This window comes from Pipistrellus kuhlii, unplaced genomic scaffold (genome assembly GCF_014108245.1).
Source record: "Pipistrellus kuhlii isolate mPipKuh1 unplaced genomic scaffold, mPipKuh1.p scaffold_m20_p_18, whole genome shotgun sequence".
NCBI classification, from domain to species: Eukaryota; Metazoa; Chordata; class Mammalia; order Chiroptera; family Vespertilionidae; genus Pipistrellus; species Pipistrellus kuhlii.
Window position 1 is genome coordinate 10,676,758 of NW_023425493.1, and position 27,297 is coordinate 10,704,054.

The 27,297-nt window shown below is 37.8% G+C and overlaps 1 protein-coding gene across 2 annotated transcripts in view; it reads left to right on the forward strand.

Annotated features, from left to right (window-relative positions):
- SYT14 (synaptotagmin 14) overlaps positions 1-27,297 on the forward strand; it is a 123,618-nt gene that overhangs the window by 51,545 nt on the left and 44,776 nt on the right. The gene's annotated exons all lie outside the window — the stretch shown is intronic.

The following is a 27,297-nucleotide window of genomic DNA, read 5'->3' on the forward strand; positions in this document are numbered from 1 at the left end:
GTAGCTTTATGTCTGTGGCAGAGCAGTGGCTCTTCCGTTCTTGCCTAAATCACTGGAGCTGGCGAATATTCTACCTAAATAGGTAGGACCCATCTGTACTTTTCTACCACGACTGCCTTCAATTATTTGATAAGACATCCAGGGCAGATGGATTTTAGGCATTCTGAAATGAGAATGATTTATTTCATATACACTTGTTGAAGTCTTTTTATGTGCCATATACCAGGGGCTATGGGTGAAATAGGAATAAAACAAGCTTCTTTCAAAAAGCCCGGGACTGAGGGAGGAACGCCATGAGGACATGTGCACTGTGATGGGATGAGAGGTCTGTTAGTTTCATGAACAAAGTACCATGGAAACGCAGAGCAGGAGGAGGCTCAGACTTCTTTTGGGAGGTGGGCATGTGGGAATGTCTAATGCAGTCTTGCGGAATAGGTGAACTGGACTTAAGAGAAAGCTCCTTCAACACCATGGAGTAGTGATTGGGTGAAAGCAGAAGAGCTTGTACTTCATGGTATCGATATAATTTAGGGTCTGTGTTTAGAGAATGGGCAGTGATAGGAGTGATTGCTCAGGAGATTGGACATTGTCTCATGAGAACTACAGAGTCCTGGGAGGTTTTTAAGCTGGACTGTGTTGTATGTCTCTGGATCTATTTTATTAGTTTATTTTGTTCGTCAGATTCCACGTATGAGTGAGATCATGTAGTAACTATTTTTTGAAAACAACTTTATTGAGATTATTTTTACATGTAAAATTTACTCATTTCAAGTGTATGACTCATTGATTTTTAGTAATTTTACTGAGTGGTACAAGTATCACCACAATTTATTTCTAGAGCATTTTCATTTCCTAATAAGATCTGTCATGCTCACTTACCATTAATCGTCATTCTCACTGTCAGTCTCAAGCAGTCACCTGCTTTCTATAAATCTGCCTTTTGTAGATATTTCATGTAAATGGAACCATGAAATCTGTAGTCTTTTGTTTGGATTCTTTCTCTTAGCAGGTTCATTTCTTGATGAAGATGTGTCAGTACTTTGTTTCTTTTGTTTTGTGTTTTTAATCCTTACTCAAGGATATTTTTCCATTGATTTTTTAGAGAGAGTGGAAGAGAGGAAAACACAGGGGGAAACATAGATGTGAGAGAAACACATTGATTGGTTGCCTTCTGCATGATCCCTGACCAGGGCCCAAGCCAGGAAGGAGCCTGCAACCAAAGCACTTGCCTTTGACCGGAATTGAACTTGGGACCCTATGGTCCGCAGGCCGATGCTCTGTCCACTGGGCCAAACTGGCTAGAGCAGTAGTTTGTTCCTTTTTGTTACTGAGCTGTATTTCATCGTGGTCTATGTGTATTTCACATAGTCTCTGTCCATTCATTCATTGATGTTCATTTAGCGCTTTTCCAGCTTTTTACTATTACAAATAATGCTGCTATAAACATTCATTTGTGGTGTTTGTGTGATTGCCACTAAGTATGCTAAGATCTTTGTGTGCACTGACATATTTAATCTCCATAACATCATATTATCGGCTCCATTTTACAGACAGAGGAACTGTAGAATTACAGTGGGCCCAGGATGCAAACACCCAGTCTGATTCTAAATCCCCTGTTTTAATCACTATATTTTCTACTTCTGTAATGAATCAAATATAATACTTATTTTCTATTACAGTATTTCTATTATATTGATTCATATAGTTAAGTGAGGATTCCAACTAATTTAGATCCACCCTTATATCATAGTCCTTTAAAACCAGAATTTAGGTTAATACTGTGTTTTCCCCCCCTCCCCCCATTGGATTTATTATGATTAGAAAGTTTTATGAAAAGAATAAAGGTGGCATTTACTTTGCCAGATTTATCCTTGTTTGCCTAGCCCCTGTCAAATAGTATAGCACATAGAAAAGTAGCCTGTATATGTTTATTGAATTAATGTCACATAGTGTTTTTCCGCCTTCTTTATTTACTTAACCTTTTTTCTATATATCCTAATTTGAAGAATTTAACGTAGATCATGGTTTCAATAGATGTCTGATTAAATATCCTGAGAATATTACAGATGTTTTAAAATACAAACATAGATCAGTAAACATAGGTTGACTATAGCTCAAGCAAAATATGAATAATTAAAATGCTTGCCTTTCTGCAGGTGATATTTTTTGCATGTGGGAAGTGTCCTCAGTGTCACAGTAGGGACCTCATGATCTCAATTGGTCACGTTATTGGTGCTACTGACTTTGCTTGATTTAAATGGTGTACTCTCCACTAGATTGCTCCATTTTAAAGGTCCCCCCTCCCCCTCTTTGTAATGAGCTTGTACATTGAGACTGTGTGACTATCCCATTCCCCAATACTCAGTAGTTTTTAGCATTTATTGATGAGTCTTGCCTAAATCAATTATTACTATATTTTAGCATTACTACTGATCTTTTGCATTCAGTGTTATCATCCATTCCTGTCATTTTTCCATTTGGATGTTCAAATTGCTCCAAATTTGGCTCTTTGTTGCTCCTTCAAGCTGGTTTCGGTATTTTTTTGACACGTCCCTATCGGATCTTTAACACGTCCTTACTTTAAATGCTTTTGGCAGAGCCAGTCTGTTTTCTTTGTGTGTTTCCCCTGCTCAGCCCAAGAATCAATATTAAAAAAAATTTTTTTTAATAACAAAGGTTATTATCAATCCATTGAGAAAAGACTAGAAATGATGCTGGTGTAACCTGCCATTCACCTGGAGAAAATAAAACGGGGCCTTCATCCTCCTCTGGTAGAAACGTGAGCCTACCTTGAACAGAGGGCACACTCTCTGAAGGCAGTCTGTCCACCGTTTACTCACCTGCAGGTCTTTTGAGAATCCATCCTGTCGAAATCAAAGCCCAGCAATGCAGGACGCATTCTGACAGTATTTTTTTTGTGGCTTTATTTGTAGCGGAAAAGCACTGACTATACAGTGAATAATTATTAAGAGGAATGGTTGCATACATTTGGCTTTTTCCTCTCTAAGAAATAATGGGGATAGCATTAAAAAAGAGTGAATAAAACTATAGCGGGTGTTGTTTGAGGAGAGAGAAGCGAGATGCAAAAATTATTGTTTGCTTGTGAAGCATTCCTAGTAAAATTACGTGTTGCTAAGGGTGTCGTGCTTTGAAGAAGAGAATTTGTGAGCTCTCCATGATAATCCAGGATGTGCAGGGCTTCCTCTGCTCAGCGATGTCATAGGGGACCCGGGCCAGTGGGGGAGTTCCCCTGTCCTCGACATGTGGCATCTGTCTCTGGCTCTGAGGTGTGGGTAGCCCTCCGGTACCTTATCGTTCAGTGCCATCCTTCAAAAGGAAAGAGCCCAGGGGGAAAGCCACTTTCGTTTTGAAAATGTCCAGTCGATTTTGCCTGAATCATTCCTATTTCATCATCCCCCTGGAGTAGGCCTGGTCACATGGTCATGCCGCCTCCGATGCCACAGCCATGTATGTGCCCTGCCCGTATTTGGTGGTGGCTGTTGGGCCCAAAGAAAGAAGAGGAAAGTAGGTATCTGGGGACACTGGTGTATTCTTGTTCAGGTTTGTGTATGATTCTGTGAGCTTGGCAGAAGACCTAGAAATATACTGGGTTGTTGTTATGGAATACACTCTGCAGCTATTGATGTGGGGAGTAATGAGGAAGAGAGGAGAGATTTAAATAAGAGGAATGAACACCAAAGAGTGCAGAGAAGCTAAACAAAATAAATAAAATCTCTATGTAATCTCATTATGTTTGTTTCATATAAATTATATTTGTACTACCCTGTTTCCCCGAAAATAAGACAGTGTCTTATATTAATTTTTGCTCCCAAAGATGCACTAGGTCTTATTTTCAGGGGATGTCTTATTTTTCCATGAAGAAGAATCCAGTACACATTTATTGTTAAATGAAAATAAAGGAAATTTATTACCTGTATACAGTACGGTAGTTGTCAACACAAACCAGACAAACTGTGAATCCTACAGTATCAAGAATTTACTCATTTATTCAATGACAATCATGTCATCATCTTCTGGAACATCATCATAACAATCCAATTACCGAATTTCCTGTGAATTTCTTGTGACTCCATTTCTTTCAGAATCAGTAGACCAAATCTCTCATGGTTAGCAATAGCACTGTCTTTAAATGAGTACTTATTGTCAAGGTAGCCTGCTCGCAGTGCATTTGCAATGCAACTGTCAGTGATTTTCTCCCATGAATTCTTCACCCAAGTCACAACTTCTTGTAGTTTAGGTTTCACAAAGTTTCTGAGACAGAGCCTAGAAGGGGCCTTATTTTCAGGGGGATGCCTTATATTTCACTCAGAAGGAAACCTGTAAGTAGGTCTTATTTTCGGGGAAACACGGTAGATGCCCAGTACACAAAATTCATGCACAGGGGTGGTGTGTGTGTGTGTCCCTCAGCCCAGTGTGCACCCTCTCCAATAAGGGACCCCAGTGGGATCGGGCCTAAACCGGCAGTTGGACATCCCTCTCACAATCCAGGACTACTGGCTCCCAACTGCTTGCCTGCCTGCCTGCCTGCCTTCCTTCTTGATTGCCCCTAACCGCTTCTGCCTGCCAGTCTGATCACTCCTAACCACTCCCATGCCAGCCTGATTGATGTCTAACTGCTCCCCTGCCAGCCTGTTTGCCCCCAACTTCCCTCTTCTGCCGGCCTGGTCACCCTAACTGCCCTCCCCTGCAGGGTTTACCTCCAATTACCCTCCCATGCAGGCCTGGTGCCTCACAACTGCCCTCCCTTGCAGGCCTAATCCCTCCCAACTGCCCTCTCCTGCTGGCCATCTTGTGTCCACATGGGAGCAGGATCTTTGACCACATGGGGGAGCCATATTGTGTGTTGGAGTGATGGTCAATCTGCATATTACTCTTTTATTAGATAGGATAGAGGCCTGGTACATGGGTGTGGGCCACCTGGTTTGCCCTGAAGGGTGTCCTGGATCAGGATGGGGGTTCCCTTGGGGCATGGGGCGGCCTGAGAGGCCTGTGGTGATTTGCAGGCCAGCCATGCCCCCTGGCGACCCAAGCGGAGGCCCTGATATCTGGAATTTATTTACCATCTACAATTGAAATTTTGTAGCCTGGGGCAGAGCCAAGCCTCCTGCTCGCTCAGTAGTGGCAGCCATTTCTTTTGGGGTTTGTATATTTTCTATAATTGAAACTTTGTTGCCTTAAGCGAAGGTCTGGGCCAGCCAGGGTGTGTGGAAAGCTTTGTTTCTTCCATTGCCAGGGGCAACCCTAGCCTCCCGCTCTTTCCAGCTCTATAGCTGCTGCCGCCATTTCTGTTTGGATTTGTTTACCTTCTATCATTGAAACTCTGTAGCCTTGGGTGGAGGCCTAGGCTGGCAAGGGCAGGCAGAAAGCTTGGCTTCCTCCATTACCTGGGAAACCCACGCCTCCCTCCTGCTCTCTGTGGCTGTACCCATCTTGGTTGGGTTTGTTTGCATACTCACTCTGATTGGCTGGTGGGCGGGGCTGGTGGGCATGGCTTGTGGGTGTAGTGGAGTGATGGTTAATTTGAATATTACTCTTATTAGGCAGGATGTGATGTATAACAAAATTTAAAAATTAGGAAAAAATACCAGTATGCACCATGTATAATATGTTAAATAGCACTTTTCCCTTTAATGTGATGGATTCTGGGAGATTGGGAATTATTGTTTAGGAAAATTCTGTACCTCTCTAAGCCCCAGGGATAAGATAACAAGAAAGATAGGTGCCTTTTGACTTCCGCCTTCCTCCTCCTGGCGGACATTTAGAACTCCAGGTTCTTCAGGGACTCCCAGCTTCAGCACACTGGTCCGGAGAGGAAGGAGGCCGAGGAGGCTTAGGACCCAAAGCTCTTGCTGGGCGGAGCGTGTCTGAAGCGCCTGGAGCCCCAACAGCCCAAGATTGGCATCTCCGTGGCTCCTGGCTCCTCTGCTCACAGCGTCCCCGCAGCCTGATTCCCGGAACCCTCCACCCTGGGGAGCGGGCTTCTCAGGTCCCGCCGCCCGGGGCCCCGCGCTCAGGATGTGTGTGGCCTCCTCCAGAAACCAGACCCTGAGTGGGCCCTAATCACGCGGGCCATGTTAAGGGTTTCCACATCTGGCGCCTTCAACATGGGACTTATGGAGAAGGTATTTTTCGCCTAAGAGCGAAGGAAAGAAGATAGGTGCCTTTTTGTGTGTGTGTGTGCTGTGTTTATAAATGAGCACAATGAATAACAGTTGGCAGTATGAAATATTACAAATTAACATTTTGAGAATAGGATACACTGGAGATATTGCTTAGGAAGAATCTTAATCACTAGCATGATAATTTCATCTGACTAATAACAAACAGACTTCTCTAAAAAGATTAAAGTAACAGTTAAGTATTTGAGTAAGTAAAGTGATGATTATTTCATGAATCATTTCTTTGGCAGTTTGCTGTGATGACTGTTGAGATGTAGAAAGAAAGTGTGAGTAAGCACATCATTCAGTTGTGTTGCTGATAATGCTTTGGAAACTGCTGGAACCTATACAGATGGTTGACATTAGTCATGTTTTTGACCTTACAATTTAATTACTATGTGGCTACAGTAAATAAAGGCAAACAAAAAATGTTCAGTAAAATTACAATGACTACATTTCATACCTTATCAAAAAAAGTCTGTAGTTATTCTCTACATCAAAATGTTGCTCTTTTCTGTACATTTTGTTCCTTTTGACATGATTGAAGTGGTTGATCAATACGAAAGCTTTGTACTAACATGAAAAGGAGTTCTTGGTATTTTAAAATGTGTAGATGATGCCCATCTAACTTTAATACATCCCCCCCCTTTACAAACTCATTAAAGTTATTATGCTATTGTATTTTGTTTTCTGCTAACTTCAGTGTCAAAAGTCAAACATAATTTATACATGCAAAACTAATAGTGAAAATAGCATTTTGAATAAGAAATCTGCTTTTCTGTAGGAGTAAATGCCGAATACCTGAGTGAATAGATTATTGTGTTCCTAAAAAAAACAACACCCTAATTTAAATTTTGTGCATATTCAGTTGAATAAAATGACATTGGTAACTGTCTTAAAATTTAACTCGTTATCCTAATTGGATTTTTTATTGAATTTATTGGGATGGCCTTCCATGGTTAATAAAATTGTATAGGTTTCAGGTGTACAATTCTATATAATACATCATCTGTATGTTTTATTGTGTGTTCACCACACAAAGTCAAGTTTCCTTCCATCACCATTTAAACCCCCTTTACCTTTTCCTACCTCTCTCAACCCCAATTTCCTCTGATAATGCACTCTTGTCTGTGTATGTGAGTTGTTGTTGTTGTGTATATGTGTGTGTGTTTGCTGAATCCCACTACCCTTTTCCCCCAGCTCCTAACCCCCTCCCCTCTGGCAGTGTCAGTCTGTTCTCTGTATCCACTGAGAAGTAAATGAGAGTAAGAGTTTGAAAGCTGGGGAATTAACAGCTCTTTTCTCCCTTCTCACTCCGCGGTGGGCACTTGGAATTCTGAATTCTGGGAGGGCATGGGGGTGTTTTGAGGCTTCCTGAGGAGGAGCCTGGGAAGCAGGGGAGGAAATGGGAGCTGTGGGGCTCAGGCATAGCAGGCAGCCAGCCAGCCAGGAGACGCCCCGACCTTTTAAGGGGATGGGAGCAGGGACTGCTGAGGCAGGGGAAGGAAGACGTGGCTGCCCTCTCCCGGGGAGGCTGAAGTGAAGTCAAACAAATGAAGGCCCTGCATCACCTGTGACTGAACCATCACATCAGCAAAAGCTACCCCAGCGGACTAACGCTAGAATGGGGTGAGGGTACCTTCCTGCAGCCAGTAAGGCAATCCTAGCAGTTCCTGCCATTTCTTTCCCCTATACGTCAGAGTAATTGGAGTTGCAAGAGAGAGAGGGAAAAAGTATTCCAACCTAAGTTGCCAAGGTTCTGGAGTGGGAGGATAGCTGACCTCACTTTGTCAACCACTCAGAGTCCCATGAGCAAAAGGTTATATTATCTTCCAGTGGGAGGGAGTGTTGAAAGCTAATACTTAAAGTGTTCACTCTGGCCAGCACTGTTTGAAGCTTGTGTATTACTTCACTTAATCTTCTAACCATTCTGTGCACTGTGGACTGTTAATAACTCTGTTTTATATTAGACATGTGGGTGTGGAAATGAGATTGAAGTTAGACTTGGGAATGGAGTCTTTAAATTCTACTAGTTTAAGATTCTCTACTCACAGAAAGTGACTGGGAATGTATGAACGCTGTCTAAGGTCAAATTCAGGGCAGTCTGGGGAAATTCCATATCATACAACTAAAACATAGAAATTAGAGTGAAAATTAAGCTATCATCATATTATATTCCACTTAATGGAGACTGTTTAATAAGCTGCTCGCTTATCTAATATAAATTGAGCTCAGCTTTAGTATATTTAACATACATATAATAAATATAAATATATATAGTATATCACAAAAAACAGTTATATTAATCTCTAGTTAATGAAATACAACATTAGAGTCATACACTGAGCTAAACTGGTTAGTTAGGGCCAACATCAGAGTTACAATACAGCATGTATTATTTATTCATTCGGGAATGAATTGGGCGATTAAGATTTGATAAATTCCCTGCTAATTTGAATGAGAGCATGTTTGTGTATGCATAGATGAAACAAAAATATTGTCAAGTTTCTCTGTTACATGGACATGAATAGGATCACATTAACATTAATGTTCAAGTCTCATGATTGCCAGCTTCACATACTCATTCCCATGGAGATTTCAAGCTCTTGCATTTCCCATTCCTTCAACTGTTGTAGGGAGCCCCTATGGGGTGGCATTCGGTAGCTCACAGACTAGCCCGGACTGCTGCTTCCTTTGGGGCCTGTTGCTCTGAACTGTTCCTCTCTGCCAGGTCTGCATCCAGGCATTGTCAGCACTGCTCCGAGCTGTCCAGCTGGCCTCTGGCTCCCGGCTGTCCCAGGGACGTGACAATTCAGCTTTCTTTTGCAAGTGAGAGACGGGATTCTCCTGCAGTGCATTGCTTAGTCCTCTGTCAGAGTCGTGGGCTCCAAAGTCTTAACAGAGTTGAAGGGGCTGCTCTTCTAGTTCATCCACAGTATGTTTTCTGCACCGAGTGTGAATCTGTAGCCACAGTGGTCTGACAAAGGTGGGTGCATTCACTTACGAGGCACCACCTTGCATGAGGGACTCTACTCTGGCTCCAGACACGATTGCTTAGAATGGCTTTTTCCTATGACAGGTGTCGCCTTCCCTTGTTATGACTGTCGAGTGGCAGTGCTCCTTTCAGAAATGGGGATGGTCTCCTTCATCCCACCCTCCAGTATGCCAGACATGTTTCCATGTAGTCTTAGTTAAGATGTTTTCCTGGGAGGCTTCTCGCCCTGTGAAATCAGTGGATGCAGGTAGATCCACGAGGGGTAGAGATTGAGAGGTTGGAAGTTGGGGGTATAAGGGTTCATCCAATGTACCCATGAGCGGTACCGGAGTCTCAGCTCTAGTCTAGCTTTGGCCCCTGCTGTATCTGTATTACCATTCAATCTTTCTACGGAGCTCAGCTGGTGTGGCTCGTGGTTGAGGTCACTGGTTCGATTCCCAGAGGTCAGGGCATATCCTGGGATTGTGGGCAGGAGGCACCTGATCAGTAATTCTCTTTCATATTTTTTCTCTCTCTCTCTCTCTCGCCCTTCCTCTGTCTCTAAAAATCAGTAAAAAACGTATTTTTTAAAAAGTTATATGGAACTTCATTATTTCTTTTGATTAAACCTACTTAAGATAAAAGGTTCGAGCCATCATGTGGTTGGACAGGTTGGTGCTCAGCAGTCCCATAAGTGACACACTTGACTTCTAATCTTGCCCTTCCTGTAATTTGTTACTTTGGGCATGTCACAGGCTCTCGCTATCTTTTGCAGAAATGATGGGATTGGGCAATACCCTATCTATAATAGTAAAAGCCTAATATGCAAATAAACTGACTGGTGGAATGACCCGTTGCTCTGATACACACTGGCCACCAGAGGGAAGACGCTTAATGCAGGCCCTGCCCACTGGTGGTCAGTGTGCTCCCACAAGGGAGCACCACTCAGCCAGAAGCAGGGCTCATGGCTCTTGAGCCCAGTGGCGGTGGTGGGAGCCTCTCCTGCCTCCACTGCAAGCGGGCAGTAAGGAGTGAGGGGTCCCGGACTGCGAGAGCCCTGGACTGTGAGAGGGATGTCTGACTGCTGGCTTAGGCCTGATCCCCAGGGGGACATCCCCTGAGGGGTCTCGGACTGCGAGAGGGTGCAGGCCGGGCTGAGGGATCCCCCTCCTTTCAGTGCACGAATGTTGTGCACCAGGCCTCTGGTGATATAATAAAGTTCATTCCAGTTCTCTCATTCTGAGCTCCTGTGTCCCAAACTACAACTACTAAAATTTCATTTTATTGCCTTTATAATTTTCAGTGTCATATTTAAACTAGTTATGAAAATAAATCATGTATGTATGCAGTTTATAGTCTGTAATAATTCTGTTAGTTCTTATGTGTTGGCTATTTCCCTAAGACTTTTTATTAGTCTCTGTCGAAATTAATATGATATTACTCTGCTCTTTGAACTTCGAAGCTATACTACAAATATTCTCTATAATAGGTTTGTAAATGAAGATAAAACTCTGGGCTAACTGTTTATCTTTGGAGATCATTAAAAATATTACTTGGTTGTAATTGTGGGCAAGAAATACGGAAATTTAAAGGAAAATATTTTCTAAAGAAAAAAAAAATTATGGTCCATGCCACTGTTACTGCCAGGTGAGATTGAGCTGCTGCTGCTTCTTTTTTTTTTTTTTTTTTAATATATTTTATTGATTTTTTACAGAGAGGAAGGGAGAGATATAGAGAGCTAGAAACGTCAATGAGAGAGAAACATCGACCAGCTGCCTCTTGCAGCTGGTACATGCCCTTGACCGGAATCGAACCTGGGACCTTTCAGTCCGCAGACCGATGCTCTACCACTGAGCCAAACCGGTTTCGGCTGAGTTTCTTTTTTAGGGTACTTTTAAAATTTGCTGTTGCTATTAAAATTTTGAATTTTTGTGCATCGAAAAACAATCAGTAGTTGAATTACTATAAGACTTTTTTTTTTCTTCCTACTTTCTTACAGAATAGTTATTGGACAGCTGTGGCTAACAGTTATCTATAAGCTCCTAATTAAATCAGGTCTTCATCAATGAAGACGTCTTTGATTTATCTACTCTGTCATTTGCACTTTTGTTTAAATTTTCCATCTCTACAAGAAAACGGAAAAGAAATATTTTATTCACCTGAACTAAATTCTCTGTCCTCTTTGAAAGGACTTCCGTACCTTGACTGGATTTCCCAAAGGCCTGCCATTTAATCTTTTTTCATTATCTCAGATACCATTGAAGCCTTCCTCGCTATCCCATTAATTTCATCCTTCATATCACTGCACCTTGACATTAATGGACTGTCATTGTCAAGGATATTATGTTTGGTATGCCTGTAATATTGAATAGGACTAACATGAAATTTTCATAATTGAGTTGCCCGAATCTGGAGGGTTTCTTTAAATGACGAGCCAAATTTGAAGCTTCTGGGATGAAAAATTATCAAAATATATGCATTTATTCTTGCTTGTGAGAATTTTAATCCACAGGCTAATCAATTATGTGTCACATTTCATGTTTTTGATAAATATTGATGTTTTCAGTAGCCTCAACAATAGACCTTCGTAAAGTAGGACTCCGTTATCTTTCTTAATCTTCCTTTTTAAAAAGCAAATAACCACTGGGAAGATGACAGGGATTAGAAGGTGGTGTGGTAATTATTCAGGGCTGTATCTTGACATATTTAGCTGGTAAGCCTCAATTTATGTCTAATAAATTGACATAAATTTTTCTAGACCTCAAGCTTTCTAGACCTGGGCCATTTCTAGACATACTACTGGTTAATTATATTGATTTCAGATAGAAAGGGAGAGGGAGAGAGATATAGAAACATCAGTGTTGAGAGAGAATCTTTGATGGGCTGCTTCCTGCACGCCCCCCACTGGGGATGGAGTCTACAACCCAGATATGTGCTCTTGACTAGAATCAAACCCAGGACCCTTCAGTCCACAGGCCGGAACTCTATCCACTGAGCCAAACCAGTTAGGGCCAGTAAAGGAGTTTTTATTTAAGGAATTGAAATGAAACTGACTTTACTGATATTAAAACCATAATTTGAATGTAATTGTAAAAATAGCTCCCAGATCATAGTGGGATCCTTGATTTTATACTATAATATCTGTACATTCTGGTTATTGGAAAAACTCCATATGATGTTATATTGTGAGCTTTGCTCTTTAAGTCTCATTCAGCTGTATCTGTTTCACTATAATTAATTTTCATAGACGAAGATGGTTGCCTTATTTATTTTTTTCAATTATCTCTCTCTTTTTTTTTTTTTTCAGTAGTGCAAAGATCTATTCTATGGTAGCTTTGCATTTTTGGCATTCCATCGCAGAAAGTATCAATTTGTCACATAAAGAGAAAAATTAGATATACTTTATTCATGTTAGAGTCACACCCTAGCCTTTTTAAAGGCAGCTTTGACTTAGAGTTGCAAGCCCGAGGATATTGGTTTGAATTATGCATGACTGTCTGGCGTGCAGTTGCATTAGCCTGCCGGATGGGTAATGTAAACATGTTCTGAATTTTAAGTACATGACAGCCGATGAGTGGCAGGTTAAAAATAGAACTAATAACTAAGTGCATAGTTGGAAATTTGATTTTTTTTTTACAGTGTAAAACTGTACAGGGATGATCTGTGCAAATGGTTGACTGCCAATCTAATAACTCCTCTTGTACTTTACAAATATAAAAGATGCTGTTGAATGAGGGTACTAGGTCAGTGATTTTTTTTTTCTAATTTGTTGAACTTTTGACAGCAGAAAACAAAAACACGGTAATGGGCAAGCGAATACGGATAAGAGTCACCTGTCACAGGCTATGAGGTAGTTGTTCAGGCCTGCCATTTCTAATACATTTTAAAAAATAAATAGGCAGGAAGCTTTTCATTGCTAGTTATTGCACCCTGCCCTCAGCGTGTCCATTTTGAATTCTAGAATGGCTAATGGCTACAACTAAATATTGTAGTTCACAAATGGAATTTGACATGCTAGTCTCATAAAAATCTGCACCTTTCACTCCCACAGAAATGGGGAAATAAGTCATTTTGAAGCACAGTCCCTGTCTTTGACACCTCTATTTTACTCTACGTTTCTAAATATAAATCCTCTGAATCCATGATGGTTATTTCATTGTGAAAATAATCGCTAATAGACTTTGATAAGAAGTGTTTTAGTTGCTAAAGTTTATGTGCTTGTATTATATCTGATGCACATATGTATATTAGTAGCTATTGGTGAATTTGACCCATGTTTTTCTTTGCATTTATGTTATTTTTCTTATTGATTCATAAGGGTTCATGGAGTTCTTTATTATAGGTTAAATATTTTTGTAGTTGATTTTTTTAATATTACTGATAATGATTTTCCATCTCAGAAACTTAATATTATATTAATATTTTTCAGCCTTTTTGATTAATGGCTTCTGGATTTTATGTTACATTTAGAAAGATCTTTCATATTTTGAGGTTTTCTTCTAGGATTTTTATGGTTTCATATTTTACATGTAAATCTTTGATCCAGCAGGGATTTATTTTGATGCAAGGACTGACGTGGATCTCTTAGCTTTCTTTCTTTTTTTTCCAAATTATTAACCATTCATCACTATTTTATTTACTATATTTTAATCACTGATATCAAGTACTAATGTTCTCACATACCAAATTTCTTTTTGGACTTTTGTCTATTCTGAACTTTATTCTGTTCCAATTACTTCCTCATTTACAGTGTCTAATGATATATTGTAATATTACATTATTTTTGTTCATATTTTTTATTATTCTTGTACATTAATTCTTCCAGATGAACTGGAGGGTAATTCTTGTGCTGTTTTGATTGGAATCACATTGGCCTGGGTAAAGCTAATCATAGCTGCATTATTCTCAGCCCAAAGTTAGAGTTCTCTGTTCCTACGTGGGGGCTGGGGAGGAGAAGGGAGCCCCGCCTCTTAATTACACTGGCCTGGGACTTAGCCTCGGCACCAGGTAGCTGAGGACGGATACAAAATGGTGACATTTTACTTCTCTGGGTGGGGGATGAGCCATGGAGACCCTTGTTATGGGTTGCAGCAGAATGGAGTTGTCTCTGCATTGCTAAGCTGGGAGGAGAGAGGGAGAGAATGGTCTTGGGTCACTTACCATAGACCACATGTGTCAAACACAAGGCCCGCGGGCCAAATCCGTCCCGCCAGGCCTTGCAATGTGGCCCGCACCGCGCTGTCATCACTGCACTCCACTGCATTTCCATCACAATGATAGTTTATGACTGTTCAGTAAACCATTCAGCCCGCGATTTAGGCTGGATTTTAGATTTTGGCCCCTTCTCTGATTGAGTTCGACACCCCTACCATAGACTGTCATCTTAGTGAATTTTCATGGGTGATATTGAATAGATCTTCTGTTCGTTTGTTGTTCATTTCTAGACACTTTAAGTGGTCTTTTTTTTTTTTTAATAGTTTCCATCAATTTCACTGGGGAGTGGCTCAGTAAAGCTCTGCATGCTGTCATACTGGAAGTTGGTCTTCTATTAATTTCTTTTTTTTTAATTATTTGTTTTCAGTATACAGATAGGGACAAGATTATGTCATAATGATGCATATTTTCTCTAGCTTTTCAAGATTGTAACTTTTACTATATTCCAAGAATTTTAATAAATGAAACATTTGAAGATCTCTCATAAGGTGTATATCATTTCCAGGCATTTTTTATGTCAAAATGTTTTGCCCTAGCTGATTTGTCTTAGTGGATAGTATATTGGTCTGCAGGTTGAGTTCGATTCCAGTCAAGGGCACATGCCTGGGTTGCAGGCTTGATCAACAAACAGTAGGGGGCATGCAGGTGGCAGTCAATCAATGATTCTCTTTCATCACTGATGTTTCTCTCTCCCTTCCTCTCTGAAATCAATGAAAATATATTTTATAAAAACCAAATTTAAAGCTGCTGTTTTAACAGTGTTAGCAATTTTTACTAATCTTTTATATATTCATCAACACTTACAGTTGCCAGACAGGCATTTTTGCCAATCTACTAAATGGTATTAAACATTGAGATGGAGTTTCTAGGTACCTCAGATATGACAAAAAATAAAATTTGTGAAGATTTGAAAAGATTAACTATGGAAATGTTATGATTGTCTGCCTAGAAGGGGAAGCAGACTGTATAGGCAAATTATTAGGGAATATTTTCTCCAGCAGCTTTGCTCATTATTTCTAATGTGTCTTAATGCTTTGCCTCTAGCTCTGGCTAGGAGCTCTGCACAGTGTTGAATATTAGTGAATGCTTCTTGTTCTGTTTCACAGGGAGTGCTTCTCATGTTTTTTGTTTGTGACGTTTGCTCTAGGTATTTGGAAGATATTTATTTTTATTTATTTATTTATTTGGAAGATATTTATTGAGGTAATGAAATTCCCTTCTGTTCCTCACTTTTTAAGATTATTTTGTTTTGGCTTATTAATTAATGTTTAATGCTATCAATTGCTGTTCCATATGAAATCGCACATTTTTATACTTTCATTTGTTTTAAATTATATGAAAAGATATTTCCATGTTCAACCAACTTTACATTCCTGAGATTTTCCTGAATCATATTTGTTTCCTCTTATTTCTGTAGGTGTAAACTCTAAAAGGAGCTTACTGTAAACTTTTCCCTTCTCAGACACTGCTTGTTTGAGTTTTAGAATTGAGTCAAGTTTCAAAAAATCATAAAAATGAGATAAATAAGTTTTGGATTATTTCCTCTAATTTTTCTAGAACATTATATAAAATCAATGTATTTGTTCTCGAAATGGTCGTTAGAATCAATCTGTAAAATCACCTTACATTATCTTTTTTTTTCTTCTTTTTTGTGGGTAGATTTTTATTTATTCAGTACCTAAATGTTGTATGTATAATTGGTTTCTGGTAAATTTTATTTTCCCAGGGATTTTCTATAAGTTTTAGAATTATGGTTAAAAGGTATTAATAGTACTTTTTGTTTAATCTTATTATGGTTTATGTGTGTGGTGTTTTTTTTTGGGGGGGTGGTCTTTTTTTCAAGGAACTTGGTTTGGGTTTATATGAATCCTCTCTATTAATATTATTAATTTTGTATTCTTTATTATTTTACTTCTTTCTGTGGAGTTAACCTTCCTTTAATTTCTTGAGCTGAATACTTTATTGTCTTTCAGGGTTTTTCTGTTTTCTGACATATACACTTAAGGTACTGAGTTTTTTAAAAATCTCTTCTGGTTTCTGAGTTCTAAGTAATTATGTTGTGATCAAATAGCATAATGTATTTGATATTAGCTTTTCCCATTTGTTAAAAAAAAAAAAAAAAAAAACAACCAAAAAACAAAAAAAACCCTGCTTTTTATAGCTAATGTATTTGTTTGGGGGGGGGAGGGGCGGCCAGGTATGTCCATCAAAAGAATATGTTTTCTTAAATTTTTGGTTGCAAGGTTCTATGAATGTCCTTTAGTCAAACTTACTGTGTTCAAATCTGCTGTATCCTTCCTAAATATTTTCTGCTTTACCTTTTAATTATTAGGCAAGATTTAAGTCTTCCAGTATGATTGTGGGTTTGTAAGACTTGGAATTTTGTTGACTTTTCTTTAAATATTTTAAAGTTATGTTTTAAGGGACTCAACATGTTTAAGGCTTATATACTTCTGTTAAATCATCCCATTTATAATTATATGGAAATAACCTTCTTTATCCTTTTACTTTTATGCCTTTTTGTAGGAGGGATTAAAAAAACTATTTCATTTGACATATTATACCAATACACCTTTTTTCTATTGATATTTATCAAGTATACATTTATTTTTAATGCTGTAACATTCAGCCTTTCTATATTCTTAATTCTAAGTATAGCTCTTAATACTTTAGGTCCCCTATATTTATTGCAACATATTATAATCATGTGTTTTAATTTATTTCTACCATATTATTTTATTTTATTCACTCCAATTCTCCATGCTGCTTTTTCTTCCCTTTTTTGTCTTTGGCCTGACTAAAATTTTTATAAATTCTTCTTTGTTTAAAGTATTACATATGTCTTCTATTTTCCCATTGGCCACACCTACCCCCAGCACATGTCCCTCACCCCCCTAGTGTCTGTGTCCATTGGTCATGCTCATATGCATGCATACAAATCCTTTGGTTGATCCCTTACCCCCACCCCCACTTCCCCTTCCTTCCCTCTGAGGATTGAAGGACTGTTTGATGCTTCTATGTCTCTGAATCTATTTTGTTCATCAGTTTGTGTTGTTCATTATATTCCACAAATGAGTGAGGCCATGTGATATTTTTCTTTCTCTGACTGGCTTATTTCGCTTAGCATGATGCTATCCAGGTCCATCCATGCTGTTGCAAATGGTAAGAATTCCTTCTTTTTTACAGCAGTGTAGTATTCCATTGTATAGACATACCACAGGTTTTTAATCCACTCATTTGTTGATGGGCACTTAGACTTTCCAAATCTTGGCTATTGTAAATTGTGCTGCTATGAACATAGGGGTGCATGTCCTTTCTGACTGGTGTTTCTGGTTTCTTGGGATATATTCCTAGAAGTGGGATTACTGGGTCAAATGGGAGTTCCATTTTTAGTTTTTTTGAGGAAACTCCATACTGTTCTCCACAGTGGCTGCACCAGTCTGCATTCCAACCAGCAGTGCACAAGGGTTCCTTTTTCTCCATATCCTCGCCAGCAGTTGTTATTTGTTGATTTGTTGATGATAGCCATTCTGACAGGTGTGAGATGGTACCTCATTGTTTTTATTTGCATCTCTCGGATAATTAGTGACTTTGAGCATGTTTTCATATGTCTCTTGGACCTTCTGTATATCCACCTTCGAAAAGTATCTATTTAAGTCTTTTGCCCATTTTTTATTGGATTGTTTCTTTTCCTTTTGTTAAGATGTATGAGTTCCCTATAAATTTTGGAGAATAGGCCCTTATCAGAGATAGCATTGGCAAATATGTTCTCCCATTAAGTGGGCTTTCTTGTTGTTTTGCTGATTGTTTCTTTTGCTGTGCAGCTTTTTATTTTGATGTAGTCCCATTTGTTTATTTTCTCCTTAGTTTCCATTGCCCTAGGAGCTGTATCAGTAAAGATATTACTACAGCATATGTCTGATATTTTGCTGCCTATGGATTCTTCTAGGATTTTTATGGTTTTCTGTCTTACATTTAAGTACTTTATCCACTTTGAGTTTATTTTTGTATATGGTATAAGTTGGTGATATAGTTTCATTTTTTTTTGTATATATCTATCCAATTTTCCCAATACCATTTATTGAAGAGACTGTCTTGACTCCATTGTATGCTCTTGCCTCCTTTGTCAAATATTAATTGAGCATAGTGGTTTAGGTCGATTTCTGAGTTCTCTGTTTTGTTCCATTGGTCTATATGTCTGTTCTTGTGCCAGTACCAGGCAGTTTTGAGAACAGTGGCTTTGTAATATAGCTTGATATCTGGTATTGTGATCCCTCCAACTTTGTTCTTCTTTCTTAGGATTGCTATGGCTATCTGGGGTCTTTTTAAATACCATATTGGCCTGATGTAATTTTTAGGGCCATAATGTAGTATGCAAAAAATTTTGTTGGTCTCCAAATTTGATGGTATTTGTATCTAGAAATAGCCAGAGGAAAGGGGATGATTCTAAACATTCTAAACAGCTTTAGAAATTTAGGAACATTTAGAGAAAACATTGTTTGCATTCAAGTTGACATTACTTATAAGATTTAGCATAATATTAATTACATATTAATATTATTATTGATAACTATTTATAAAATGTCTGCATAATGTAGTGGTCACTTCCATTATGTGATATAAACTCTTGTTCTCAGGAGGGAAATGTGTGTTTTTTCCTTTGCTCCTTTAACCTTTATATGCAGTCTTTTTGGCCAGCTTTCCCTCTCCTTTTGCATTGTACAACCATCTAGTTGTAGAATCACAAAGCTAGATGGGCTCTTGAAAGTTATAAGTCATTATGCCAGAAAGTCTATATCTCAAATATCAAAACATAAAACTTGGCTTGAGCAAATAAAGTTTTGGGGGGTTTTGTTCAAGAAAGGAGATTCTCTAGTTTCCTTTTATAAACCAATGCCTCATTAGCAATTTCCACTTTAAGAAAATTAAGCTCTTATTTTAAACCAGCCCCAAATGGAACTGTTAAAAGTTATGGATTTATAGCAGTTAGTATTGCAAAGATGTTTTTTTAATTGCAAGGATCTTAGTGATCTGGCTCATTTTCTTCACTTTCTGTGCACAGAACCAGTTGACAAGCTAACTTAGTTTCTTAGTGGCAGACCATGGGTTCAAACCCAACTTTCCTCCCTCCCTGCTTGATGTTTCTTACTCTCCCTGTTCCTGACATGTAACCTTCACAAATTCTGTGCCTCGCCAAATAGGTACTAAAACAAATGCACCTTGTTTAACAATCCCTGGGAGAAAAAGACAGTTAAACTTGGAATTGCTCTGTGTCTAGTGGTTTGCACTTTGTTATAGGTGGCACAGAGGAGGCACGTTGAGATCAGGTGGGTGCGTTTAGTGTGGGTCCACCCACAAGGTATTTCCCCAAACCACTCTGAACAGAACATGGCACTCATGAGAAGCTGGTTTAGGTGGATAAATTCGCCTGCTGTTCAACTCCATTCAGCAAGGATAGTTTTGAATGTAATTTCTATGACTTTCGCTATAGTTCTTAATGATAAGGAAAACAGATATTAAACATGTTCTCTGAGTCCTGATTAGACTTTCAGAGATATATTGTTTTTTCCTCAGCTAATTCTTATTTAAACAGAGTATTCCCATTTCCTTGAGCAGTTTTTATATTTTCTACTTAGAAAATTTTTGGTCTTTTAATAGCTACAAAAGATGCTTTTCTTCTCTACAAATGAAGAAATTGAGGCATTATGAGGTTTAACCTAGAATAGGGGTGTCGAACTCAATCAGAGAAGGGGCCAAAATCTAAAATCCAGCCTAAATCGCGGGCCGAATGGTTTACTGAACAGTCATAAACTGTCATTGTGATGGAAACGCAGCGGAGTGCAGTGATGACAGCGCGGTGCGGGCCACATTGCAAGGCCTGGCGGGACGGATTTGGCCCGTGGGCCTTGTGTTTGACACATGTGACCTAGAACCTCTTCATGGAACTTACTTTATCAAACTGAATTTTTGTATATTGTATGTGTTGCTTATAAATTCAAGAGCTTTCTTTTAGTAAATCATCTTTTACATTTTAGGTAATAAAAATATTTGTGTTTACCCAGCCAATGTGATCTTTAGGTCACAAGTCCTTGTAGGAGTAGTAATATTACTAGGTCGATGTTTCTTCATTAGGAAAATTAGAAAAATTAAGCATTCATTAAAGGAACATACCACATTTAATATAGTTCTTGTGAGTTGTTATGTCATGTGAAGAGACTGAAACTTAAGATTTATATGCACATTTGTCTTAAAAAAGTAAAACTATATCTCTGATAGGAAGTCACCTCAACACCATTTACATAATTATATTGTTTTTAAAACTGTTAAGTCACAAAAAGAGATGCTGAAAATATTTCTTGTTAGAAGTCACATCTGATATTCAATTTCTGATCTAAAAAATGTGTTTTAGTAAAAGGTTTTAGTTTAAGAAAAAATGCTACAGTAAGGGGGGGGAGGAAAGAAATGATAAGAATGAGAGGATATCTGACATAATCCAAATAATTTTTATTGATAATTTTTTAAAATGCTGTCCCATTTTGCAATGTTTTTGTTACAAGCCAGCAGTTCACCTTGGACATTCTATATGTTCTCATAAATGAATTGTTCTGAAAATATTTATCATGGACTATATAGATATGAATGTTGCTATGAGATATTGTCTTTAATTAGTTTTCATTATTGAAGATCTGAAAACTTGTTTGTTTTGGGCTCCAGGTTTCACTTTGGACCCTGTACTCACTGGTGAACTGCTATCTATTAGTGTATTTTAATGCTTATACCTTTTCTTTTTTTAATCCCTCTTCATTTCTTACCTCGTGATTTGATGTCTACTCAGATTTTTAAAATAACATTCCAGTCCCCTGGCTTGTTTAATTTAAAAATTCCTACACACACACACACACACACACACACACACACCTTTTTGTAAAAAGCATGAATAGTAGTACAAACAATTAGAAATTCATGGTGTCTAGATGGCTTGATTCCTGCCATGTCAGTTTCCTCGTGTTTGATGAGGCACATAAAGCAGTTGCGGGAGAATGCTTGTCACCGGTATCCATGGTGACTCCAAAGATATGGAACTCAAATGGGTAGAGAGTGAGCCACAGTAATAGGTCTCATTATAAGGGCAAAATACATAAAAGGTGCAGGCATATGTTTTTAATTAGTTTCCAAAAATAGCTAGAACCGGAGAGGATGCAGTGAAATAATACTTTTCACTATTAGAAATGGTATGGGCAGCATTTGAAATTTAATAATTATCTTTTACTAAAGGACGAGAGAGGCACACTCTGAATACTCATAGCAGTGTAGTTTCTCAATCATAATTTAGACAAGGGAGAGCACACAGAATAAAAGGACACTTAGTTTCATTTTGATAGAAATGTAGAATTCGCTTACCCTTTTTAATTCTTATCCTTCTACATAGTTTATTCATAACAGCACCTTTTAGGCTTTTCCTTGTTGAGTCTAATGTACTTATTAGAAAACATACTCAGTCTATACAATGTGCAAGAATGAGCCCATGGGTTTTTATTTTAAAATGCAAGTAAGACAATAGCCGAAATTCTTATTGTTCATTAATATTACATTTTCCACCTTTTTGGGAACATATTAACTTTGAGTGGGTTAAAACAGGATTCGGGGAAAGTAGACTATAATAATTAAGTATTTTCTGTGAGAGAATTATTATGGATAAAAGATTAATAACTCTTTTGAGACAAAATTCTTTAAAGATTTCTTTTTGAATTGCAATCTGTAAAGAATAATCTTGTATTGCATTGCAATTCAACACATTATTTCTTCCTGTTGCTATAGAAACTAATTCTGGTGCAGCTGTGATTGCTAATCAAAATTCTAACATTATACAACCTTTTCCTCCTTAGTGCTTTATTTTATTTTTAGTTACAAAATAATAAATGTCAACGGTGAGCCGATAACAGTGGTCAAACATTAATGCAAAGATTTTTTTTAAAAATTTGAGCCCTTTCCAGTGAAAACAGAGAGGTGCTCTTACTGTATAGTTTCAATATGAACAAAACAAAGCCTTTTTACTGAATTACAAAGGTCTGTAATTGCTGTTACATCAACATTATGAAGCACTTAACTGCTTCATAATTCTAAATTGCTACAATTTCAACCATCTATTTTTGAAGTGTCTGGTATTATAAAAAATGAAAAAATAAAAAGTCCTCAGAATGCCTGAAGTGTTTTAAAACAAAATGGGAATGAGAACAGCCTTCCTCTTTTATCCTACAGGAACTGAGATCACATTCCCAGATTATGTCATAAGAAAAAGCTAATTAGTTGTTCTCATTCTTGTCTTTGTTAGTATATAACCACCACTTTATCAATTCTACACTGTTAACATCATCTACTGTAAACCTATGTTTACATTACAGGCCAGAACTGAATTATGTATTCTGTCTTTCTAAGAGCATGGGTTCTTTCCCATTTCATAAAACAAATATAAAAACTTCTCACCAAATTATTAATAGCAAAAAAGGTAATATATGAACTCCAGAAGGCCTAGTATAATTCCAAAATGAAATCTTTGTTATGTTATAGGATATGTTGTTGTATATACAGCACTTACCAAATTTTATTTTCTGATTTGGTACATCAAATAAGGCAATAAAAGCTGAAATTTATAATTTCATATTATTAGTTGATTTAAGTTATAACTCAGATTTGTAAAAAAAAGGCTATTTGTGGTCTGTTATAAAGATGAAATGAAACACAATGGGAAAGGTAACAGGTATGATTTAATTTCTGTTTTAATTTTTACTTTCGTTTACTGATGAGCATATGCTGATTGACAGCATATGCTAATGACAATCTAGGAGCATATAAAATCTTGCGGACTTGAGAAGGTACCATATTATTTAAAAATTTGTACTTGTAAGTAAATCAGGTCTATTTTATTAGATTCTTTACATCTCTGAAGGAATTTGAGCATTGTAAACCTGTGGTTATCTATATCCCTCCAAGATAACTAGGAATTTATTCCTTATGCATGAGAACTTTAATATTTTAATGGAAACCTTTCTGATTTGTTTCTTATGCTTAGCTTAAACCTTTAATAACAATTTAGGGTCATGATTAATATTGACTTACTAGACAGGACCAAAGTAAAAGTTGTAAATGAAGATGCTCATGCTAATGTAGGTGGCATGGAGCATCTTGCTAAAAGACTCTGATATGGGAAGTAATCCTGTACTTTGCTTTTTGAAAAATCTTTGATAACATTCTGTACAGTTTTAACAGGGCAGAATTCTTGCAAAATTAATCTACAAACTAACTTAGAAATTCTGTTGCTTTTTCTCAGGAACATTAAATAATGAAAAATATCTGTCTCTAATTCACTTACTCTTTCTAAGTTACACTGTATAAGAGTGTAGGGTTTGGTTTGGCCTGGCTGGTGTGGCTCAGTGGTTGAGCATAGACCTATGAACCAGGAAGGTCACACTTCTAGCAAATGGCAGAAGTGGAGTTAGAACCAAGCTGTCTAATACCCCAGGCTGTCTGATACCAAACCCCACATATTTTTAAATACGCTTTTTAAAATTGATTTTTGAGAAGGGAGAGGGAGAGAGAAACATCCATAGGCTGGCTCCTTCATGCCCCCTACTAGGGATCAAGCCTGCATTCGCCAGACTGGGAATTGAATTGTGACCTCCTGGTTCATAGGTCAGTGCTCAACCACTGAGCAACACTGGCCAGGCCAAACCCTACACTCTTACACAGTGAAGTATCGAGTAGACCATAAATTAGGGTATGAGCATAAGGCGTTGACACAAGCATAGGCATCTCTTTGTCAGCCTGCAATCCCGGCTCTATCCTTCACAATGTTTATTAATAATGTTAGAGGAAGCATGCTACATTCTTTCAAGAATTTCTGTTCGATTGTTTACAGATGACTTGGGTCCAGATTTTTATAAATTCTTTTCTATCAAAATAAAATGCCCTCCAGAAAGCAATACATCTTTTCTAATTCTCCATAATGTTGTTATTGCATAGATTTTTTATGACACCAACAGTATGTCTTTGATGTTAACCTGGGACTTAATTTGTGGGTAGCAGTACCTACATGACATATTTATTTTTAAATATTGCAAAATGTTATATTTTATGTAATTTTCTTTCCCATAGGTTCATTCCTTCAGCAAATTAAGCATTTTGATAGTAGGCCTTCATCTTTTCTTTTATGTTGCCGACAACTAGTATATCTTTGGTAATCATAAATATTCATTTATCTATTGAGACCTTACATTGTAGACCTGGGGAATATTAAGAGTCAGTGTCTCTACTCAGAATCTCAGAACAAGTAGGAGAAATACATGTTTTTAAGAGCTTTATTGAGATGTAAATCACATACCATAAAAATCACTTGTGTACAATTCAGTGGTTTTTAGTGTATTTTCAGAGCTGTGCAGCCATCACCATAATCTAATTTTAGAACATTCTCATCACTTTAAAAATAAATCCTGTCCCCATTAGCAGTCATTGTTCAATGCCACTCCCCAGTCAAGGCAACTATTAATCTATTTTCTGTCTGTATATGATGTTTGCCTGTTCCACACACTTTTCATGTAAATGGAATAATGTAATATGTGGCTATTTGTGACTGATTTCTGTCACTTTGCATGATTGCACGGGTTTTCCATATTGTAACATGTTTCAGAACTATATTATTTTGATATCTCATTGTATAGGTAAATGCATTTCATTTATTCATTCATCCCTTGATGAATATTTGGGTTCTTTCTACCTTTTGACTATTATGAGTAATGGTGCCATGAGCATTCATGTACAACTCATTATGAAATGTATGTTTTCATTTTTCTTAGGTACATGCAATGTAGGAGTGGAAAATGCTGGGTCATATCATAACTCTATGTATAACGTTTTGAAAAACTGCCAAATTACGTTTCAAAGTGGTCGTACCATTGTACATGCCCATTAGCAGTGTATGAAGGTTCCAGTTTCTTCACATGTTGTAAACACTTTTATTAGATGTTGTTTTTCTGTGATTTGGGGAAATAGTTGTTAAAGAATTACGTATACTGCAAAGTACTATGGAAAGTAGGTACAGAATGTTGGCACAAAGGATGGAATTGTTAAAACAGAACAGGAAACATTTTATGCTAGAAATAAAGAGTCTTGGATCTTGGAAACCAGGACATCCATAGGTGGACATTGGAAACAAAGAACAGTGTACTGAGCCATGTCCAATATTAGTGAGTCATGATAATACCCATCAATTTTAGAAAACATGAGTAGTCTGGCAAAGCAGGTACAGTGATTTTCAAACTGCAGAGAGATCATGAAATCAATTCTATGGATCTTGAAAAACATTTTAAAAATTGAAATTATATTGACCATAAAATATAATTTTTGCACACAGTAAGGATAAACATTACTTAGTTCCTGTGATTTAAAACAAAAAGATGTGAAAATGTTTCTTTAGAGTGTGTACACTTGACTTATCAAGTAGCTGAATAGAACATCAGGAAACTTTTCACTGACTCTTTGTGTAGTGTGAGACACAGATATGAATACTTAAAGCTCTAGGACAGTGGGTCAGCAAACGCATTAGTCAACAGAGCCAAATATCAACAGTACAATGATTGAAATTTCTTTTGAGAGCCAAATTTTTAAAACTTAAACTATATAGGTAAGTACATTGTTATTAATTAGGGTACTCCTTCAATCACACTGTATGTGCACGTCCCCACATTGTGTTTTGTGGAAGAGCTACACTCAAGAAGCCAAAGAGCTGCATGTGGCTCACAAGCTGCAGTTTGCCGACCACTGTTCTAGGTTTATAACAATACTAGAGGCCAGATGCACGAAATTTGTGCAAGGGCCTCGCAGCTGCTATAGCTTGCCTCAGCCCTCACAGCCCCAGATTTGTCCAGAAGGTCATTCTAATTAGCATATTATGCCTTTATTATATATTTTTTAGTCACTGATATTTTTTAGAGCTCAGTAGAAGTGACTTGTCAAGCTAAGTAGATCAGTGTTTCTCAACCTTTTCCCATTGTTGCTTCCCTACAGAGATAATTTTAATTTATATAAATCAACTTAATTTGAATTTAACTTCTAAATAAAAGAAAATTACTAAGTAATTAAGATTTTGTTTGGTAGGGTTAAGCTTAGATTGGTCAAAATTTGTCCCCCACTTCAGTGCTTATTTTAACCCCCTTGGGTATAATATTACCCTCATTAAGAATATGTGATCTAGCTTCTTCCAATTGTGTTTAAAATTAGAAGAACTGGAATTTCCACTTCAACCATGAAGAAATCACAGTGCTATAGGACTTGCTTTTCTGATAAATAATTAGAACACTGGGAAAAATGATAAGAAACAACTGTCTTCATGATTTCCTCAAAAAAATTAGAAGTGGAATTGCTTTTTGATTCAGCAAACCCACTTCTAGCAAAAGATCCCAAGAATCCCCATCACACAGGACAGCTGGAGTATTGCTCTCCTTGCCCCATGAAAACAACCTGTTAACCTTTCTCTCTGGATTGTTCTGAAAGAAAAATCATTTGCTACATTAAAGCTGCCTATCAACTACATTCACTCAGCAAGGAGGCTCTCTGGAGTGACATCTCCAGCTGCAGCCATCTTCTGATGAAGTGTATGATCATTGGTCAGGCCTGTTAAGTTTGCAGTGGCCAAGCTAGTGAGGACATTTATGAGGTCAGCAGTTCTCAAGTCTGTGATGGTAGACTAGTCTCTGCTCTTCCCTGGGGGTGTCTTGTTGTTAGAGAAAGGAAGCCCCCGTGGTCTCCAGCTGTCCCCCTTCCTCTACCAAATAGCCACTGTGTAGAAAGCCAATGTGTAGCGTCTGCCAGTTGCTAAGAGTACACATTATAATTGTAAACCCAAGAACTGGGAAAATAATGCACGGTGATACTTTA